Below are 22,273 nucleotides of genomic sequence, written 5' to 3'. Positions count from 1 at the left end.
TTTGAACACAGATATCAGAGATCTTATAATGAAAAAATGATGGGAAACTACATTTGATGTTGCAGTGTCTGACAGATGTGATGAATGGTATAGAAAACCGACAAGTTGAAGAATTGAGACACTTAAGCAACACATGGGAATCTTTATTGAAGAAACGTTTCGCCACACAGTGGCTTCATCAGTCCAATATAAAGTAGAAATGAGTAAGGAGAGGAGAAGCATTTCCTACAAGAGTGATGGACTGAACACATCGATTTTAGGTTAAGGGACTGATTACCTCAAACTTCTCCTCTCCTTACCCATTTCTATTTGTATTGGACTGATAAAGCCATTGTGTGGCGAAACGTTTCTTCAATAAAGATTCCCATGTGTTGCATAAGTGTCTCAGTTCTTCAATGTTAAGTTGGCCCATAATGCCAAGGCATAATAGACGCTCTCTTTGCATTGCTACCCACTATTGTATATACACAATCTCAATGTACTGTTTGCAAAGACAATAAAAGAATAAAATAAAATAAATAAATAAATTTGTCTCTCGATACAAGTCTTTGGTGTATATTGTATAGATATGTTTCCTAACATAAGCGATTAGTTCTTATTTTATATTTATATTTTATACTGTGTTATAGTGTGCTTGTCAGTAATATTATATTACATGTAACTGATTATATTATTTTTTCTTTGTTTTGTTGATATGTAAAATATCACATCGTAGTTTTATTTTGTTTTATTGGATGTTTTTATTTTGTGACTTGTAGTATTATCCCGTTTCCTTCTTTGAATCGTAAATACCTATGTCTGGAGTTACCTGGAGTTTACCTGGAGAGAGTTCCGGGGGTCAACGCCCCCGCGGCCCTGTCTGTGACCAGGCCTCCTGGTGGATCACAGCCTGATCAACCAGGCTGTTGCTGCTGGCTGCACGCAAACCAACGTACGAGCCACAGCCCGGCTGATCCGGAACTGACTTTAGGTGCTTGTCCAGTGCCAGCTTGAAGACTGCCAGGGGTCTGTTGGTAATCCCCCTTATGTGTGCTGGGAGGCAGTTGAACAGTCTCGGGCCCCTGACACTTATTGTATGGTCTCTTAACGTGCTAGTGACACCCCTGCTTTTCATTGGGGGGATGGTGCATCGTCTGCCAAGTCTTTTGCTTTCGTAGTGAGTGATTTTCGTGTGCAAGTTCGGTACTAGTCCCTCTAGGATTTTCCAGGTGTATATAATCATGTATCTCTCCCTCCTGCGTTCCAGGGAATACAGGTTTAGGAACCTCAAGCGCTCCCAATAATTGAGGTGTTTTATCTCCGTTATGCGCGCCATGAAAGTTCTCTGTACATTTTCTAGGTCGGCAATTTCACCTGCCTTGAAAGGTGCTGTTAGTGTGCAGCAATATTCCAGCCTAGATAGAACAAGTGACCTGAAGAGTGTCATCATGGGCTTGGCCTCCCTAGTTTTGAAGGTTCTCATTATCCATCCTGTCATTTTTCTAGCAGATGCGATTGATACAATGTTATGGTCCTTGAAGGTGAGATCCTCCGACATGATCACTCCCAGGTCTTTGACGTTGGTGTTTCACTCTATTTTGTGGCCAGAATTTGTTTTGTACTCTGATGAAGATTTAATTTCCTCATGTTTACCATATCTGAGTAATTGAAATTTCTCATCGTTGAACTTCATATTGTTTTCTGCAGCCCACTGAAAGATTTGGTTGATGTCCGCCTGGAGCTTTGCAGTGTCTGCAATGGAAGACACTGTCATGCAGATTCGGGTGTCATCTGCAAAGGAAGACACGGTGCTGTGGTTGACATCCTTGTCTATGTCGGATATGAGGATGAGGAACAAGATGGGAGCGAGTACTGTGCCTTGTGGAACAGAGCTTTTCACTGTAGCTGCCTCGGACTTTACTCTGTTGACGATTACTCTCTGTGTTCTGTTAGTGAGGAAATTATAGATCCATCGACCGACTTTTCCTGTTATTCCTTTAGCACGCATTTTGTGCGCTATTACGCCATGGTCACACTTGTTAGTTAGTTAGTTTAATATGTTTATTATGCACCCCATACCCATCCTGTGGGCGGTAGTCAAAAGATTACAGAGGTACATAATTGGTCCAGGGACTGGGCCTCAAAGTTTTGATAGCTGAGCAAGTTACAGAGGTAATGAATTCACAATTTACAAAGGTAATGAACTCACAATTTACAAAGGTAATGAACTCCAGGTAGGTCTAGTCACAATCATGACAAGTTACAAAGGTATTTACAGATTACAGAGGTACACAATGGGTCCAGGGACCGGGCTCCAAAGTTTTGATGGCTGAACTAGGTACAAGGTAATGAACTCACAAGTTACAAAGGTAATGAATACTGTAAGAATGGTTACTTACGTTTATACATGGCTGCAATCATGAACAAATTTTAGAGTAATGAGCAATTCACACTTCCATACCCGGTCACAACTGTAGTGAGTTATTGGTGCAAATGTTGATTGCTGAGTCTCTCTCTCTCTCACACACACACACACACACATACAAATTCATACACACACACACATAAACACACACACACACACACACACACACACACACACACACACACACACACACACACACACACAAACTCATACACACACACGCACACACACTCATACACACACACACACACTCATACACACACTTGATAAAGCACGTCAAGAAACTAGAGAAAGTACAAAGGTTTGCAACAAGGTTAGTTCCAGAGCTAAGGGGAATGTCCTATGAAGAAAGATTAAGGGAAATCGGCCTGACGACACTGGAGGACAGGAGGGTCAGGGGAGACATGATAACGACATATAAAATACTGCGTGGAATAGACAAGGTGAACAAGGACAGGATGTTCCAGGGAGGGGACACAGAAACAAGAGGCCACAATTGGAAGTTGAAGACACAAATGAGTCAGAGAGATAGTAGGAAGTATTTCTTCAGTCATAGAGTTGTAAGGCAGTGGAATAGCCTAGAAAATGACGTAGTGGAGGCAGGAACCATACACAGTTTTAAGACGAGGTTTGATAAAGCTCATGGAGCGGGGAGAGAGAGGGCCTAGTAGCAACCGGTGAAGAGGCGGGGCCAGGAGCTAGGACTCGACTTGTCGAAGGCTTTTGCAAAGTCTGTATATATAACATCTGCATTCTTTTTGTCTTCTAGTGCATTTAGGACCTTGTCGTAGTGATCCAATAGTTGAGACAGACAGGAGCGACCTGTTCTAAACCCATGTTGCCCTGGGTTGTGTAACTGATGGGTTTCTAGATGGGTGGTGATCTTGCTTCTTAGGACCCTTTCAAAGATTTTTATGATATGGGATGTTAGTGCTATTGGTCTGTAGTTCTTTGCTGTTGCTTTACTGCCCCCTTTGTGGAGTGGGGCTATGTCTGTTGTTTTTAGTAACTGTGGGACGAGCCCCGTGTCCATGCTCCCTCTCCATAGGATGGAAAAGGCTCGTGATAGGGGCTTCTTGCAGTTCTTGATGAACACAGAGTTCCATGAGTCTGGCCCTGGGGCAGAGTGCATGGGCATGTCATTTATCGCCTGTTCGAAGTCATTTGGCGTCAGGATAACATCGGATAGGCTTGTGTTAATCAAATTTTGTGGCTCTCTCATAAAAAAATCATTTTGATCTTCGACTCTCAGTCTAGTTAGCGGCTTGCTAAAAACTGAGTCATATTGGGACTTGAGTAGCTCACTCATTTCCTTCCTGTCATCTGTGTAGGACCCATCTTGTTTAAGTAGGGGCCCAATACTGGACGTTGTTCTCGATTTTGATTTGGCATAGGAGAAGAAATACTTTGGGTTTCTTTCGATTTCATTTATGGCTTTTAGTTCTTCCCGCGATTCCTGACTCCTAAAGGATTCTTTTAGCTTAAGTTCGATGCTTGCTATTTCTCTGACCAGTGTCTCCCTACGCATTTCAGATATATTGACCTCTTTTAGCCGCTCTGTTATTCTTTTCCGTCGCCTGTAAAGGGAGCGCCTGTCTCTTTCTGTTTTACATCTACTCCTTTTTCTTAGAGCAATAAGCCTTGTGCATACATCGAGTGCCACCGAGTTAATCTGTTCTAGGCATAAGTTGGGGTCTGTGTTGCTTAGTATATCTTCCCAGCTTATATCGGTTAGGACTTGGTTTACTTGGTCCCACTTTATGTTTTTGTTATTGAAGTTGAATTTGGTGAATGCTCCCTCGTGACTAATCTCATTATGTCGGTCTGGGGCTCCGCGCATACATGACTGAACCTCAATTATGTTGTGATCTGAGTATATTGTTTTTGATATGGTGACATTTCTTATCAGATCATCATTGTTAGTGAAGATGAGGTCTAGTGTATTCTCCAGTCTAGTAGGCTCTATTATTTGCTGGTTTAAATTAAATTTTGTGCAGGGATTTAAAAGCTCGCGTGAGTGTGAGTTTTCATCAGAGCTGCCTCCTGGTGTTATTACTGCAACAATATTATTTGCTATATTCCTCCATTTTAGGTGCCTTAAGTTGAAATCCCCCAGGAGCAAGATGTTGGGTGCAGGAGCTGGAAGGTTTTCCAGACAGTGGTCAATTTTTAACAGCTGTTCCTGGAATTGCTGGGATGTTGCATCCGGAGGCTTGTAGACTACCACAATGACTAGGTTTTGGTTCTCGACCTTTACTGCTAAAACTTCCACTACATCATTTGAGGCATTTAGCAGTTCTGTGCAAACAAGTGACTCTGCAATGTACAGGCCAACCCCCCCCCCCCTTTTGCCTGTTCACTCTGTCACATCTGTATAGGTTGTAACCTGGGATCCATATTTCGTTGTCCAAGTGATCCTTTATGTGGGTCTCAGTGAAAGCCGCGAACATTGCCTTTGCCTCTGCAAGCAGTCCACGGATGAAAGGTATTTTGTTGTTTGTTGCTGGCTTTAGACCCTGTATATTTGCAAAGAAGAATGTTATCGGACTGGTGGTATTGTTGGTACTGGGGGGGGGGATTTTTTTCCGGCATTAGTATCTGTATCCGTTGGTTTAGAGTGGAGACTATCGACTGTGGTTCCACTCCAGCAATGACTGGATTTGGTGTACGATTTCTACCATTTCCTGCCAGTTTTTTTTTTTCATTCCTGGCACTAAAAAACCCTCTCCCTTTTGAGTGGCTGTGGCTACCCAGGTTTTCCCATGGCCTGGATGTTTTGTATCTTTTTGTCCCCTTTAGATGGTATGCCTGGCAATTTAAGTTATAGCACAGTCTTTCCTGTACTGAAGAGGTACACAGTTCAGGGTGAAAAAGCTTACAGGAAGGGAGTTTGCATTTTCCTGTTGTCATATGGGCATGGCATTTTCTAGGGTGGTCATAGTTGCACGTCCCATCTGTTTTTCCAGATTTCCCATGCCAGCAGATACCGAGTGCATAGTATGTGCACAGGCTTGGTTTCCGTTGGTTGTCTATGTTAAGATCTCGTGAAAATCGCCTAAATTAGTGGGCTCTGTTGGGCACCTGAGATCTTAGATTAAGTCTTGCATACGTTGACAGGCGGAAGCCATGCCTAGTATGTGGCTGATGTAGTGTTATGTTGTGTATACGTGTGTGCTTGTGTGTGTGTGTGTCGTTGTGTGTGTGTGCTTGTGTGTGTGTGTCGTTGTGTGTGTTTGTTTTGACCACAATGTTTTATTGTACAATCGTTATAATTTCCAGTGTTTGATGTTTTGTAATATGTAACCTTGTTAGTGGTGTTCTTCAACAAATAAAACAATATCACTGTAATATACGGCGTGTTGTGTGTGAGAGTGTATTACCATTGTACTGTATGGTGTTGTTATTATGTGTTAGAGTTAAGTGAGATTCTTGTGCAGTAATCTTTTGTCGTGTATCTTTTAATATATTTCTCTCATTTTGTATTGCACTGTTTTAAATAAAAAAATAAATTCCACTAGACTTTGAGAAAGCCATTAAGTGCCCATGCACTCAGCCTCAGGCCCAGACTCAAGCTGTGTGTTCATGAAGAAGTGCAAGAAACCCCTCTCACGGGCCCTAATTATTATATTATGGAGAAGGAGCTGAGACGTGGGTGAAATTCCGGTCACTGTAAACAACGGATATAGCCCCACTTCATAAAGGTGGCAGCAAAACGTTACCTAAGACCTATACACCAAGAGCTCTAACGTCCCACATCATAAAAAATATTTGAAAGAGCACTAAGAGGAATGATTGCAAACCACTTGGATTCCCAAAAACTGAACAATCCAGGGCAACATGGGTTCAGAGCGGGTCACTCGTGCCTCTCGCAACTACTGGATCTCTATGATATGGTCTTGGATGCACTGGAAGACAGAATGCAAATGTAATATATAGGCTTTGCAAAACCCTTTGACAAATGCGATCATGGTGTAATAGCGCACATAATGCGTGATAAAGGGATAATTAGCAAATTGGGCAGATGGATATTCAGCTTTGTAACCAATCGAACACAGAGAGTAGTGGTAAACAGAGTTAAGTCGGAACCTGCTATAGTGAAAAGCTCTATTCCACAAAGCACAGTACTCGCCCCTATTCTGTTCCTCATCTTCATATCAGACACACATATAATCCACAGCACCATGTCATCCTTTGCAGACGATACTAGGATCTGCATGAGACTGTCTACTACTACTACTACTACTACTAATAATAATAATAATAATAATAATAATAATATTATTATTATTCTTTATGTTATTATTAGTAGTAGTAGTGGTAGTATGAAATCTGTGCTGCTGTCAATAAATTTACACTGAATATAAACAAAACCTTTCACAACAACCTTATTGCTAAACATAATGAGGGAAAATTCCTGGGCCTGCACCTTGACAACCTGAAATTTAACACCCATATCCAACACATAACAAAATAAATATCCAAAACAGTTGGCATCCTTACAAAGAAACATTACTATGTACCACAAATAGCACTACTTACACTATACTATTCACTGATCTACCTCAACCTCACTTATGCAATTTGTTCCTGGTGTTTCACAACGACAAATCATCTAAAGCCAATAATAACCCAACAAAAAGCTGCAGTGAGAATGATCACACAATCCTCAGCTAGACAACCCCCCCCCCCCTCACTTCAAAGATCTAAACATACTCACTATACAAAACATTCACTCGTACTACTGTGCAAACTACATTTACAGAACAATCAATTCCAATATAAATCCCGACCTGAAGCGCATTCTTGACTGTTGTAATAGGACCCATGGACACAATACTAGACACAAAAATCTCTATGACATTCCCCGTGTCAGGATAAATCTTTTCAAAAACTTAATGTACGTAAAAGGACCCAAAATCTAGAATTCTCTGCCAGAAATCTTCAGAGCCACTGACTCAGCTAGCATTTTTAAAACCTATCCCAGCCCATCATAAATAAATATGTTAAAAACCTATACATACATTTGCTCAATATCATGAACATAGTTAAAACATTATAATCAATATACACTTATTCTCAATATCTGTAATCATCTCAAATGTAATGTTAATTATACCAGTGTGTCCACCTTAGGTTAATAATTGAAACTTTAATTCTTCTCTACCAAACTTATTAAGACCATGGCATCAATTAATAGTATAATCAGTTTTTTTGTATTCATTGTAATTCAATGACCATATATACAATTTCGCACTGTTATTGTTTTATTAATGTTAAGTTAATCTTAAGTTTGCCTGATATACTCTGCATAAAATTATTATTATTATTATTATTATTATTATTATTATTATTATTATTATTATTATTATTATTATTATTATTATTATTACAGATTTCTTAAAGTATAAACAAGGATGAAAATGGGTTTCTAACACAAATCTAATTTGACAAGACATACTAGTTAATACTCGTCACTGCGAGACAAAACCCATTCCCTTAAAACACACCCAACATGATCAGGCCATTTAACCTTGACTCCCATGGAAAAATAATGACTCCAGTGGAAATAAGTCACTTTGTCTGACTCTTTTGTGGTTATCCTAGGTTCTCTACACATATGCTGCTGTTTGTGATAATCTATTTAACTATATTTGTGTATACCTGAGTGTCTGCGTTTGATTCCCAGCGAGGGTAGAAACATTGGGCGTGTTTCTTTGGTGTGGGTCGCATCCTGGGACAAAACTGACCCAATTTGCGGGAAATGCCCAGCATAACAAGCGGCTTTCTCTATAATAGTATGTCATTGATGTCAGCTATGGTCTGTATACCTTGTACATGTACTGGTAGTAAATAAAGATATTATTATTATATTATATTATTCTCTGTCTCTCCCTGTTTATCTGCCTTGAAAAAGACCCGGGCCAGGACACTACCGGCGAATCATTCAAGTTACTTCACGACTTAACTCACAGCAACAAAGGATACTGTTTACTTGTGTTACTAGTGTAATACCAGTGTTTTGGTATAGACTAGATCTATCACACTTCTACTTCATTTTCAAAGACATACTATCGTATAATAGGGAACAAAACCCATGGCAGCGGTGGGATTCGAACCCACGCCTCCGAAGAGACTGGTGCCTTAAACCAGCGCCTTAGACCGCTCGGCCACGCTACCTCGTGGCTCTACAACAATATACATAAATTCCAAGTAATGCTTTTGTTTGTGTAGCAATAAAAGCTGTGGTTTTCACGATTAGAAATATCTTTCAACATTTTCAAGGTCACTAAGCTAACAGAGCTACAATACTCGTCTTCATTTAGCCTGTAACTTTAAAAAATATATATTTATTACGCTAAATACATAAAGTATTAAAGACTCCACGAAAAAAACATGCAGATTCCTTGACTTATTAAGTATTTTTAGAGACGTGTATCATACAGGTGTATTACTGTATATACTGCATCAGTGGTATTAATACTTGTATAATATCTTACAATCATGAAGGAAACCGGTAAACCTGGGGGGTCGTGTAGCGCCTGGTAAAGGGAAAATAATCAGGTTTGATCCGAGTTATCGATACCATGCCCAGCCCTTCTAGGGTAGGGTAGGTGCCAGAGCCAGAGCTTGCAGCTCACAAGACTCTCATTCCCATTAGCCCCCTTGTGGCGGGTATGGCAGACCAGAGAGGCCTAGCTTCTCCCTACGAGCCCCGTGAGGGCGGGAAATGTGGCTAGGCCTGGGGACAGTTGGTCCCAAAGATGAGGGGGTACTTGTAGCTCCTCCCATGGGAGACTTAGGTCTCAGACACTCCCCAGACAGGGAGCCAAGGCCGGGCCACCACCTGGAAAAGGCCCGGGCCGGGAGAATACCGGCGAATCTTTAATAATAATAATCCGAGTTAGGGGAAGAGGTAGCTGCAATTCCTTGAATTAAAAGCCCTTCATTAACATCAGGGTGCCTCGCTTGAAGAGACACATAGATTTTCTTCTGTATTGTGATGGTTTAATATAAGTGAGTTTCAGATGATTACATTTAGGAAGTAATTAACTAAGTAAGTTTATTCAGGTATACAAATTCTGGCCACAAAATAGAGCGAAACACCAACGTCAAAGACCTGGGAGTGATCATGTCGGAGGATCTCACCTTCAAGGACCATAACATTGTATCAATCGCATCTGCTAGAAAAATGACAGGATGGATAATGAGAACCTTCAAAACTAGGGAGGCCAAGCCCATGATGACACTCTTCAGGTCACTTGTTCTATCTAGGCTGGAATATTGCTGCACACTAACAGCACCTTTCAAGGCAGGTGAAATTGCTGACCTAGAAAATGCACAGAGAACCTTCACGGCGCGCATAATGGAGATAAAACACCTCACTTACTGGGAGCGCTTGAGGTTCCTGAACCTGTATTCCCTGGAACGCAGGCGGGAGAGATAGTAAGTAAGTAAGTAAGTAAATTTATTCAGGTATACACAATACAGTTACATAGAATTATCATACATAGCAGCATATGTGTAGAGAACCTAGGATAACCCAAAAAAGTCAGACAGAGTGACTTATTTCCATTGGGGTCCTTTTACCTTATTATTATAATATAAAGGTTATAATATTTTCTTATTATTCTATAATGAAGATAACATCTTATTATCATACTAAAAAGACTATCTACTACACGAGGGTCATTAAGACTATCTACAATACGAGGGTCATTAAGACTATCTACTACCCGAGGGTCATTACGACTATCTACAATACGAGGGTCATTACTAGGGATAAGGTAAAATTTACACGTATTTTAGCTAAAAAATAGAAAATCATTCCCCTCCCTTTCTGTTGCTTCATTCATCAGACACTTTTTGGCAGTCGTCTTGAACTGGTTCAAGCTATGACTGGCCTTGACATTTGTGGGTAGTCTGTTCCATTCCTTTATTGCTGTACAATAAAAGGTGTTTGAAGCCTGGCCACTGACTGTGGGTACTACAAAGTTGTGCTCTCTTCCCCTAGTACTATGATTGCTTTGGTTCCCAACCTTGACAAAATTGACAGCAAGATATTCTGGACACTGTTCGTGAGCAATTTTATAAACATGATTTAGCTTCAGTTGTTTTACTCTGTCTTCAACATTCAGCATATCCAACTGCTGTAATTCATCCTGGCCTACATGTTCTCTTGGTCCCAGCCCCAGGATGAATCTTACGATTTTGTTCTGGGTGATTTGCAGTCTATCTTTCAGTTTTTTTGTCAAGGCAGAGTACCAAGAAGAGCAAGCGTAATCCATATGGCATTGTATAAGGGCTAGACATAGGGTCCTGCGAGCCTCAGTAGGTAGACACTGTGCTTGTCTATACAGGAACTTCAGCCTGGCATTCGCTTTCTTTACTACACTGTTCCCTATCAATTCTCCTGACATGCATGGGTCAAAGGGGATTCCCAGATATTTAACTGATGAAACCAAAGTGATGGACTCCCCATTACACTGAACATTAAAATTATTTACCCTTCTCAGTTTATGTTTCGTTCCAAAGAGAATGGCTTCAGTTTTCCCTAGGTGTAATGATAGTTTGTTGTCTACTAACCATTTGCTGCAGGACTCCAGTTCCAGTGTTAAAACATTAGCAATATCTTGTGGGTCTTTACCTGTCACTAACAGAGCACTGTCATCTGCATACAGTAGGAGTTTGCACTTGACACTGATAGGCATATCATTGACATAACATAAGAATAGTAAGGGACCCAGAATACTACCTTGGGGAACTCCACATGTTATCGGCAGGGGTTCTGATTCCGTTTTGTTGATTTTGACTATTTGTCTCCTGTTGCTAAGGTAGGACTTAAACCAGTCTACAGAACCTATACCGATAGCTTGAAGTTTCTTACATAATATATTGTGGTTGACAGTATCGAAGGCCTTTTGCAGGTCTAAGGTTACCATACCTATGAGGTTCCCTTTTGACATTTCAGTTCTCAGGTAATCCATCAGATTAATAAGGGAGGTATCGGTTGAGTAGGATCTTCTAAAGCCTGATTGATAGCTATGGAGAATGCTGTTGTCATTAAGGTACTTAACTACTTGAGAATACATCGCCCTCTCCAGAATTTTAGATATTATACTGAGTATACTAACAGGTCTATAGTTGCTTACATCAGACCTATTATTTTTCTTGAAGATAGGAGTAACTCTGGCCTCCTTGAACCCCTCCGGTACGGTATTAGTGGTGATTGATAGATTTATTATGTGAGCAATAGGGATTGACAGTTCAAAAGCACCATCTTTTAGGAACTTAGACGGGATGTTATCAGGGCCTGTGCTCTTAGTTGGGTTTAACCTGCTTAGTTCTTTTTGAATGAAGTCATGAGATACACTTACTAGTTGACAACTGTTTGGGGTTACCCCTTTATTGGTATAGTATGTTTGAAACTTATCAGAGTCTGTGTTAAAGGTATTTGATGCAGCTGGTAGTTTACTTACTAGTGTTGATGCAACAGATGTGTAGTAGGAATTAAAGCAATTTGCCACCTTAGATGTTTCGTGGCATACCTCATTATCGATAGTGAGTACTATGTTAGACCTATCTACTGGCTTATGGATATACCCCAACTGTTTTAGTTGTTGCCAGAGCTTTCTGGGGTTATGCTTATATTCTTCAATTTTTGAGCAATAGTGCTTTGCCTTTGCTCCTTTTATAAGCCTCTGTACTCTGTTCCTCACCCTTTGGAATTCATTTAGTGCTGCAATATCCTGTCTGTTTGCTTTAAATCTTTTTAGCAGCTGGTCTCTGAATTTCATATTATCTAATATCTCAGTAGTCATCCAGGGTTCAGTTCTTCGTTTAATCCTAACCTCTTTAACTGGTGCAATATTATTAAGAATGGTAGTGAACATTGTTTTGAATTTTTCCCAGGCATCGTTTACGTCCGTGCAACTTGTTATCTCTGTCCAGTCACAATTGTGTAGCCTATTTACCAGTGTTTCTTTACTGTAGTTTCTAGTTGACCTCATTTTTATTGTCCTGTGTAGGCCTATCCTATCCCTAGTGATTTTCCTGGTGCAGTAAATGATGAAATGATCACTAAGACCTGTGGTAATGACGCCTGACTGACTAATGTTCTCAGCGCGGTTGCAAAGTATGTGGTCAATTAGGGTGGCTGAGAACTGAGTGATCCGGGTTGGTTTATTAATTAGTTGGGTGTAGCTATTTAATCCTAGAATTTGCTTATACCTTTTGCATAGCCCGTTATTTTGTTGCTGAAAACAGATATTGAAGTCGCCCAGTATTATTGTTTCGCAATTGCTTTCAACTCCGGACAAGACTCTGGAAAAGTCTTCTAAGAACTGGTCCTGGGTAGGAGGGCGGTAACTAGTTCCTACTAAGATGGGTTTGGTCTTGGGAAGCAGCACTTCAAACCATAGAATCTCCAGTTTATTGTTATTTAAATCAGGTCTTGGGTTGTAAGCTAAGTCATTTCTAATGTAGGCACATACTCCACCGCCCTTTCTGTTCCTATCTAAGCGTTTTATATTGTAACCTTCTATTTTGACCTCGTCGTCAGTCACCGTATCATCCAACCACCTGGAAAATCCTAGAGGGACTAGTACCGAACTTGCACACGAAAATCACTCACAACGAAAGCAAAAGACTTGGCAGACGATGCAACATCCCCCCAATGAAAAGCAGGGGTGTCACTAGCACGTTAAGAGACCATACAATAAGTGTCAGGGGCCCGAGACTGTTCAACTGCCTCCCAGCATACATAAGGGGGATTACCAACAGACCCCTGGCAGTCTTCAAGCTGGCACTGGACAAGCACCTAAAGTCGGTTCCTGACCAGCCGGGCTGTGGCTCGTACGTTGGTTTGCGTGCAGCCAGCAGTAACAGCCTGGTTGATCAGGCTGTGATCCACCAGGAGGCCTGGTGGAATCTTGAGAGCATTGATCAATACAAACACTGTCCTATAAAAACGAAACAGATCACAAACAAACGGCTTGGTTGCCCATGGCTAACCAGCACCATTCTGAAATCCATTGACAAGAAACACCAATATGAAAAGCAATATAGACAAGGCTTAATGCACAAAGATATTCTTAAACACTATTCATCAGTTCTCACCAAAGTAATAAAGAAAGCCAAACAACTATACTACTCCAGTAGATTCACAGACACTAGAGGAGATATAAAAAAAGACCTGGAAAACACTCTCTCAGATTCTAGGGACCCACAAACTGAAAAAAAACAAGAATATTGTCCTAACTAAACCTAATGAAACACCACTACATCCCACTGACACAGCTAACAAGATAAACGATTTCTTCTCAACCATAGGATCTAATCTCGCCAATAAAATCCCACATACTACCTGGAGTTTACCTGGAGAGAGTTTCGGGGGTCAACGCCCCCGCGGCCCGGTCTGTGACCAGGCCTCCTGGTGGATCAGCGCCTGATCAACCAGGCTGTTGCTGCTGGCTGCACGCAAACCAACGTACGAGCCACAGCCCGGCTGATCAGGAACTGACTTTAGGTGCTTGTCCAGTGCCAGCTTGAAGACTGCCGGGGACTACCTAGATGGGAATTTCCCAAATTCCTTCTATCTTGCACCAACTGAGCCCTCGGAAGTCACCGAGATTATAAAGTCACTTAAAAACAACTCAGGGAATCTGTCTAATGTCCCACCATTACTGTACAAGCGAGCGGCCCATATCCTTTCGCATGCTATTTCATTACTTTTTAACAAGTCACTAGAAACTAGCACCTTCCCGAAACTACTCAAGATGGCAAGGATTACACCAATACATAAAGGTGGTGACCCTACAGACTTAAACAACTATAAGCCAATATCAAACTTACCATTGTTATCCAAAATCTTTGAGAAACTCGTGCACAGGAAACTATATTCATTTATAACAGCACAAAACATACTCAACCCCTGCCAATTTGGATTTAGGAAAAATAAAAGCACTAATGATGCAATCATAAAAATGCTAGATCTGCTTTACACAGCATTGGAAAATAAGGAATATCCACTAGGAATTTTTATTGACCTAAGAAAAGCTTTTGACACAGTAGACCACGACATCCTACTCCACAAACTTGACCATTACGGTATAAGAGGCCATGCGCTTGTTTATTTCAAATCTTACCTTACTAATAGGTATCAGTATGTTACCATTAAAGACACAGCATCAACAACGCGGCCACTTGATACTGGAGTTCCGCAGGGAAGTGTCCTTGGTCCCCTGCTCTTCCTCATATACATCAATGACCTTCCAAACGTATCCCAACACCTGAAACCCATTCTCTTTGCTGATGACACGACTTACCTGGAGTTTACCTGGAGAGAGTTTCGGGGGTCATCTCTCACCCTAATCTTGCCACCCTCAACACCATTGTGAATGAGGAGCTGATTAAAATATCGACTTGGATGACAGCCAATAAACTTACGCTTAACACTGACAAAACTTACTATGTTATGTTTGGTAGCAGAGCAGGAGATGCACAAATTAACATTAAGATTGACAACACTCTAATTACCAGACATAATGAGGGCAAATTCCTAGGCCTATACCTTGACAACAACCTGAATTTCAGCACCCATATCCAACACATAACCAAAAAAGTATCCAAAACAGTTGGGATCCTCTCCAAGATACGATACTACATGCCGCAAAATGCCCTTCTCACACTATACCACTCACTTATTTATCCTTACCTCACCTATGCTATTTGTGCTTGGGGATCAACTACAGCAACACACCTAAAGCCAATAATAACCCAACAAAAAGCTGCAGTAAGAATAATCACTAAATCCCATCCCTGGCAACACACCCCCCCACTCTTCATAGATCTAAACTTACTCCCTGTTCAGTACATCCACACTTACTACTGTGCAATCTACATCTACAGGACCTTAAACTCCAATATCAACCTTGACCTAAAATGCTTTCTTGATAGTTGACAGAACCCACAGGCATAACACCAGACACAAACATCTCTACGACATTCCACATGTCCGACTAAACCTTTACAAAAATTCAATGTATGTCAAAGGCCCTAAAATCTGGAACACCCTACCTGAGAACACTAGAACTGCAGACACATTCATCACCTTCAAAACTACCATTAGAAAACATCTTATCTCCCTGATAAACCCCATCAACTAACTACACGAATACCACCTGGTGGTTCACACTTACACTCACCCATTTGACCATAAACAGAAATATTAATCTCAAACTTAAAATAATGAATCCTATGATACTCCAATACTGAAACTATGTACTGTGCCAAAACAAAAGCATTCACATTGCTAAACTCACAAACTAGTATTTAGTCACTTAGCCATAATACCAACTTACCTCATAATTTGTAATATTTTAAAATAAAGAATTAAACTAAGTCTGCCCGAAATGCCTAGCCATGCTAGGCGTTCTAGTGGTACACTCTGTAATCATTATTTAACTACATGTAAACCACACAATAACCAAATTCTGTAAATTCAACATTGTAATCTTTATAGAGAATAAACTTTGAATTTGAATTTGAATTGAATATGCTTTAGAATAGTTGAAAGTTCAAATTTATAATCATAGCTAGAAGGATCGATGACAAACTTGACTTGCTTTTGGGTGAGGTGAGAGTGGAGTTCAGATAGCATAATGAGATTGAAAGACTTGTAAGTTTGAAGTAAAGAGTAAATGGTTGAACAATCATCAGAAATATGCAATAATGTAATTGAAACAATTTTAAGTTCGAAGTATTATCAAATAGTTGGGCAGTCTTAAATTATTTTTTTAGTAGCTTTTGAGTACCTGGTAGGTATTAAGTAAAGTGTTTGTCTAGTTAATTTTGGGTGACGAGGTGACTTCTAAGTTGGGCCTGAAACTGATTTGCAGACAGCAGGGGTACTTTAATGTATTCTGGCAGTGAATTTCAGATCTTCGGGCCCTTTATGTGTAAAGCATTTTTGCATAGGGAGAGATGGACACGAGAGATATCAAAGAGTGATTTATCTCGTATTATGGCTGTGTTCTGTTATAGTTATGAAGGAGGAGTTTGAGAGGAGGGTTTATATTTGAGTGTAGTGTTCTCTGTATGTAATAGGCACAATAATAAGTGAAATAAAAGAATGAAGAGGGAAAGGAGTAAGAAAGAAAAGGAGGATTTAACTCGCACACATTATACATAACCCAGGATAACCCAGTAAAGCCAAGTAGTGTGTGTGGGGCTTGCTTTAGCAGCAATTTAAGATTTTTGCTTGACCAAGACTTATCACTACATAGGCTAAACTCTCCAGGTAAACTCCAGGTAGGCCTGTTAGCTCAGTTGGTTAGAGCGCCGTGCTAATAACGCGGATGTCGTGGGTTCGATCCCCATACGGGCCATTGGTAAACTTTTCAAAGACCCTAATGGAAATAAGTCACTGTGACTTTCTTGGGTTACCTAAGGTAATCTACACATATGCTGCTTTGTCTGATAATTTATGTAATTGTATTTATGTATTATGACCTACCTTTATCTAATAAATCTTGCAAAAATGTATTAATATGGGCAAGTGTGTACTGTCATTATCATAACACTGTCATCAAGTTATTCCCGACTCTTACCTTAAAAATGTCCAACACTAAAACTAAAAAATAAATGCAAAAATGACTAGTGGCATTTCTCATTCAATTATATACAAACAAAAAACTGCCTCTTTCAGAAAAATTTAAATAAAGAATAATATTATCAATAATAGAATATACGAATATACGGCCAATTTAAAGAGAGAGACTCCAGGCAACACCTGAACCAGCAACCACATTGAACCATCAACACTCCAGGCAACACCTGGACCAGCAACCACATTGAACCATCAACACTCCAGGCAACACCTGGACCAGCAACCACATAGAACCATCAACACTCCAGGCAACACCTGGACCAGCAACCACATAGAACCATCAACACTCCAGGCAACACCTGGACCAGCAACCACATAGAACCATCAACACTCCAGGCAACACCTGAACCAGCAACCACATTGAACCATCAGCACTCCAGGCAACACCTGAACCAGCAACCACATAGAACCATCAACACTCCAGGCAACACCTGGACCAGCAACCACATAGAACCATCAACACTCCAGGCAACACCTGAACCAGCAACCACATAGAACCATCAACACTCCAGGCAACACCTGGACCAGCAACCACATAGAACCATCAACACTCCAGGCAACACCTGGACCAGCAACCGCATAGAACCATCAACACTCCAGGCAACACCTGGACCAGCAACCACATAGAACCATCAACACTCCAGGCAACACCTGGACCAGCAACCACATAGAACCATCAACACTCCAGGCAACACCTGGACCAGCAACCACATAGAACCATCAACACTCCAGGCAACACCTGGACCAGCAACCACATAGAACCATCAACACTCCAGGCAACACCTGGACCAGCAACCACATAGAACCATCAACACTCCAGGCAACACCTGGACCAGCAACCACATAGAACCATCAACACTCCAGGCAACACCTGGACCAGCAACCACATAGAACCATCAACACTCCAGGCAACACCTGAACCAGCAATCACATAGAACCATCAACACTCCAGGCAACACCTGAACCAGCAACCACATAGAACCATCAACACTCCAGGCAACACCTGAACCAGCAACCACATAGAACCATCAACACTCCAGGCAACACCTGAACCAGCAACCACATAGAACCATCAACACTCCAGGCAACACCTGGACCAGCTTTTTTATACATAAGTGGTGGTAAGTTATTTGAGTCTCCTGCCTTGTTCTTCAGCGTTTTGATGAGTGAGATTTCAGTAGGGTTTGTTTGGGCTAGGAATAGAGCATTTGGGAAATTAGATAGATAGATAGATTTCGAAAAAGCTATTGACAACATGCCCATGCACTCAGCCCCGGGCCCGGACTCTTGGAACTCTGTTTTCATTAAGAACTGCAAGAAACCTCTCTCGCGTGCCCTAAGTACACTATGGAGGAGGAGCTTGGACATGGGTGAAATTCCACAGTCACTTAAAACGACGGATATAGCCCCACTCCAGAAAGGTGGCAGCAAAGCATTAGCTAAGAACTATAGACGTCCCACATCATAAAAATCTTTGAAAGAGTGCTAAGAAGCAGGATTGCAAATCACCTGGATTCCCAAAATCTGCACAATCCAGGGCAACATGGGTTCAGGGCAGGTCCCGCCTGCCTCTCACAACTACTGGATCACTATGATATGGCCTTGAATGCACTGGAAGAAAATCAGAATGCAGATGTAATATACACAGACTTTGCAAAAGCATTTGACAAATGCGATCATGGCGTAATAGCCCATAAAATACGTGCTAAAGGAATAACTGGGAAAGTGGGGAGATGGATCTTCAACTTCCTAACAAATCGAACACAAAGAGTAGTGGTCAACAGAGTTAAATCGGAGGCTGCCATAGTGAAGAGCTCTGTTCCACAAGGCACAGTACTCGCCCCCATCTTATTCCTCATCCTCATATCATACATAGACAGAGATATACATCACAGCACCGTATCATCCTTTGCGGATGATACTAGGATCTGCATGAGGCTGTCATCTGCTGAGGACGCGGTTAACCTCCAAGAAGATATAAACAAAGTTTTCCAGTGGGCAACGGTAAACAATATGATGTTCAATGAGGACAAATTCCAACTACTCCGTTATGGAAAACTGGAGGAGATAATAACTAGAACAGAGTATACTACAGACTCTGGCCATACAATAGAGCGGAAAAATAATGTAAGGGACCTTGGAGTAGTAATGTCTGAGGATCTCACTTTCAAGGATCACAACAGTGCCACGATCGCACGTGCAAAGAAAATGATAGGATGGATAATGAGAACGTTCAAAACGAGAGATGCCAAGCCAGGGATGATCCTTTTCAAATCACTTGTTCTCTCTAGGCTGGAATATTGCTGTACATTAACATCTCCATTCAAAGCAGGTGAAATCGCAGATCTAGAGAGTGTACAGAGATCCTTTACTGCACGTATAAGTTCTGTCAAGCACCTTAACTACTGGGAACGCTTGGAAGCACTTGACTTGTACTCGTTGGAACGCAGGAGGGAGAGATATATCATAATCTACACTTGGAAAATCCTGGAAGGAATGGTCCCAAATCTGCACACAGAAATCACTGGGCAGGCGATGCAAAATTCCCGCAATAAAAAGTAGGGGCGCCATTGGTACACTAAGGGAAAACACCATAAGTGTCCGGGGCCCAAGACTGTTCAACAGCCTCCTATCAAGCATTAGGGGAATTGCCAATAAACCCCTGGCTGCCTTCAAGAGAGCTGGACAGATACCTAAAGTCAGTGCCGGATCAGCCGGGCTGTGGCTCGTACGTTGGACTGCGTGCGGCCAGCAGTAACAGCCTAGTTGATCAGGCCCTGATCCATCGCCCCGGGGCGTTGATCCCCGGAATAACCTCCAGGTAACCAGTGAGGTAATTTATTGTTGTGTGTTTGAGTTTGGGATTTTGCTTGCTAGTGTTGTTCCCACAGTCGAGAAATAGGCGTTTATTTTATTGTCAGTATCTGTCGGCTGGGTGAGAGATTCATTTGGTTTTGTTAAGTTAATCACTTTTTTTGAGGCAGTTTTTTAGATCCTAGAATTTCAGAAAGGGTTTTCCAGGTCTTTTTCATATTCTCTTTTATGTCATAAAATCTGTTTTCGTAATACAGTTTTTTTTTTCCTTTCTTATTAGATTCGTAAGTGTTGACGAGTATCGTTTCGTCTGTTCCTCTGTTATTTGACTCATTCTGTACTGTTTTTCATATACATGTTTTTTGTCAATGGCACTGAGGATGCTGTTTGTAAGCCAGGGGCTGTTTAGTCTCTTGGCTGTGATTTGTTTGGTTTTTATTGGACAATATCTGTTATAGAGGTTTTGGTTTTTTCGTAGAAAATTTTTGACACATCAGTACCGAGGCTGGCTGCTAGCTCACTGTGCCAGTCAGTGTTGCTTAATGCTGAAATAAAATTATTTACTGATGTCTAGTCATGTAGTCGGAAAGAGATCTTGTGTCCTGTGGGAGTTTACATAAGTTTGTTATGGGAAAGTTGAGATAGTGGTCTGTGGAGTTATCTGTGATAATGCCTGCTCTTAGTGGGGATATAGTGTTGGTCCAGATATGGTCAAGTAGTGTGGTACTTGTCTCGTTGATTATTGTTGGTTTGGTTATAGTTGGCAGAAGTAAGCAGTTGCTCATAGTGTTAATGAATTCAGTTACTTGTGGGTGGTGTTCATGGATGAGGTTAATGTAGAAGTCGTTTATATCAGGTGGTGTTTATTCATTTGTGAGTCAGTTATCATGTTTCTTAGCTTTTCATTAAATTTGTAAATATTTGTGTGAGGTACTCTGTAGATAGCTCCAACTGCGATGTTTTTTTTTTTTAGGCTTTTGGATTTGAATTTAGCAAATATATATTAACCATATTCATCCCTGGTGCAGGTAGATTTGATGCATTCAAGTTCATTAGAGTAGTAGACAGCTGTGCCTCCTCCTAGTTGATCGGGCCTACACTTGTGTATGGCTGTGTAACCAGGTATAACGAAGATGCTTGTAACGTCATGTTTAAGACAGGTTTCAGTGAGAGTAATGATTGACATACTGGCATGTAGAGAACTGAGGAGGTCATCAGTGTTTACTCAATGATCTGGCATAATTGAATACTGTTATATTATTGTTGGTACTGAGTAGTGTCTTGGCCTGACTAGCAGTGTAGTAAAGACAATTATTGTTCGAGTTGTTTATGCCATTTGATAAGAGGTTGATATTATGATCGATATTTTCATTCATATAGCTAATAAAAAAAGTATGTACTACTAATAGTAAAAAAGGTGCACTATTAGCCTACATCTGCATTCTTTTTGTCTTCTAGTGCATTTAGGACCTTGTCGTAGTGATCCAGTAGTTGAGACAGACAGGAGCGACCTGTTCTAATGGAAGACCCATGTTGCCCTGGGTTGTGTAACTGATGGGCCTTTCTAGATGGGTGGTGATCTTGCTTCTTAGGACCCTTTCAAAGATTTTTCTGCATTCTTTTTGTCTTCTATGATATGGGTCTGTAGTTCTTTGCTGTTGCTTTACTGCCCCCTTTGTGGAGTGGGGCTATGTCTGTTGTTTTTAGTAACTGAGGGACGACCCCCGTGTCCATGCTCCCTCTCCATAGGATGGAAAAGGCTCGTGATAGGGGCTTCTTGCAGTTCTTGATGAACACAGAGTTCCATGAGTCTGGCCCTGGGGCAGAGTGCATGGGCATGTCATTTATCGCCTGTTCGAAGTCATTTGGCGTCAGGATAACATCGGATAGGCTTGTGTTAATCAAATTTTGTGGCTCACTCATAAAAAATTCATTTTGATCTTCGACTCTCAGTCTGGTTAGCGGCTTGCTAAAAACTGAGTCATATTGGGACTTGAGTAGCTCACTCATTTCCTTGCTGTCATCTGTGTAGGACCCATCTTGTTTAAGTAGGGGCCCAATACTGGACGTTGTTCTCGATTTTGATTTGGCATATGAGAAGAAATACTTTGGGTTTCTTTCGATTTCATTTATGGCTTTTAGTTCTTCCCGCGATTCCTGACTCCTAAAGGATTCTTTTAGCTTAAGTTCGATGCTTGCTATTTCTCTGACCAGTGTCTCCCTGCGCATTTCTGATATATTGACCTCTTTTAGCCGCTCTGTTATTCTTTTCCGTCGCCTGTAAAGGGAGCGCCTGTCTCTTTCTATTTTACATCTACTCCTCCTTTTTCTTAGAGGAATAAGCCTTGTGCATACATCGAGTGCCACCGAGTTAATCTGTTCTAGGCATA

At 41.1% G+C, this 22,273-nt stretch overlaps 2 non-coding genes across 2 annotated transcripts; one reads left to right on the top strand and one right to left on the bottom strand.

Annotated features, from left to right (window-relative positions):
- Window positions 1–8,499: 8,499 nt before the first annotated feature.
- On the bottom strand, window positions 8,500–8,581 carry TRNAL-AAG (transfer RNA leucine (anticodon AAG)). The gene has a single exon. It is a non-coding gene; the product is annotated as a tRNA-Leu (tRNA).
- Window positions 8,582–16,714: 8,133 nt separating this feature from the next.
- On the top strand, window positions 16,715–16,788 carry TRNAI-AAU (transfer RNA isoleucine (anticodon AAU)). The gene has a single exon. It is a non-coding gene; the product is annotated as a tRNA-Ile (tRNA).
- Window positions 16,789–22,273: the final 5,485 nt, after the last annotated feature.

The sequence above is a fragment of the Cherax quadricarinatus genome, chromosome 2, assembly GCF_038502225.1.
Source record: "Cherax quadricarinatus isolate ZL_2023a chromosome 2, ASM3850222v1, whole genome shotgun sequence".
In the NCBI taxonomy this organism is placed as follows: Eukaryota; Metazoa; Arthropoda; class Malacostraca; order Decapoda; family Parastacidae; genus Cherax; species Cherax quadricarinatus.
This window is presented reverse-complemented; position numbering and strand designations above follow the sequence as displayed.